The sequence below is a fragment of the Echinops telfairi genome, unplaced genomic scaffold (genome assembly GCF_000313985.2).
Source record: "Echinops telfairi isolate 266 unplaced genomic scaffold, ASM31398v2 ScPeMD7_36;HRSCAF=134, whole genome shotgun sequence".
NCBI classification, from domain to species: Eukaryota; Metazoa; Chordata; class Mammalia; order Afrosoricida; family Tenrecidae; genus Echinops; species Echinops telfairi.
Window position 1 is genome coordinate 570,970 of NW_022103934.1, and position 1,254 is coordinate 572,223.

A 1,254-nucleotide genomic window follows, 5' to 3' on the forward strand; every position below is an offset into this window, starting at 1 on the left:
CTGGATTCCCTGTGTTTCCAGTTCCTATCTGTACCAGTGTACATGCTCTGGTCTAGCCAGACTTGTAAGGTAGAATTGGGATCATGATAGTGGGGTGGGAAGCATTAAAGAACTAGAGGAAAGTTGTATGTTTCATCGCTGCTACACTGCACCCAGACTGACTTGTTTCCTCCCTGGGACCCTTCTGTAAGGGGATGTCCAGTTGCCTACAGATGGGCTTTGGGTCCCCATTTCGCACTGCCCTCATTCTCAATAATGATTTTTTTGTTCTTTGATACCTAAAACCTGATCCTTAGACACCTGGTGATCACACAGGCTGGTGTGCTTCTTCCGTGTGGACTTTGTTGCTTCTCAGCTACATGGCCGCTGGCTTATCTTCAAGTCTTTAAGACCCCAGATGCTATATCTTTTGCTAGCCGGGCACCATCACCTTTCTTCACCACATTTGCTTATGCACCCACTTTGTCTTCAGCAATCGTGTCAGGAAGGTGAGCATCATGGAATGCCAAGGCTGTCCATCGTTATGGAAGCAGACGGCCACCTCTTTCTCCCACAGAGACGACGGTGGGTTTGAACTGCTGACCTTCCAGTGAGCAGGCAAGCACTTCGCCACTGCGCACCAGGGCTCCTTGATTATTATCAGTCCCTTGAAGTCCTTACACACATGATCAGCTTGTCATTTTCTGCACAAACACCCAGCTGGGATTTTGACAGGAATGGTCTGGAATCTGTTGGCATCTTAACACAACTGAATTTTGTAATCTGGGCTAACACTTACTTATTGTTCCGTCTCTTTGGAGACTCACCGAGACTCGATCGGACGGAGTAGAACTGGCCCATGGGGTTCCGAGGCTGTGGGATCGTCACAGAAGCAGACACTTTTCTTTCTCCTGCTGATACGTCCAAACTACCAACCTCTTGGATAGCCGCTCAATCTTTAGCCCACGTGCCACCAGAGCGCTTTAATGGACGCCAGAGAGTCATGAGACTTCCTCCTCCCGTCACGAGTTAGTGGGAAACCCACGCGGGCAGTTCCGACCTCGCTCTGGGGTTGCCATGCGTCAGAATTGACTCAGCGGTAGGGAGTCGGCCCTGGTGGCACAGTGGTCACTGCCATCTGAAATGCTCGCCGTTGGAAACTGCCAGGCTCGGGAGAAAGACGGGACTTCCCACTCTTGTAAACAGTGTCAGGCTCAGAAACTCACAGGGGCAGGTCTCCCCTGGTCTGTGGGGTCGGTATGAGTCGGCATCGAC

The 1,254-nt window shown here is 51.1% G+C and overlaps 1 protein-coding gene across 2 annotated transcripts in view; it reads right to left on the reverse strand.

The window, feature by feature from the left end:
• The window catches only part of TSPAN16 (tetraspanin 16), a 23,438-nt gene that overhangs the window by 655 nt on the left and 21,529 nt on the right, over positions 1-1,254 (reverse strand). The window lies entirely within an intron of this gene.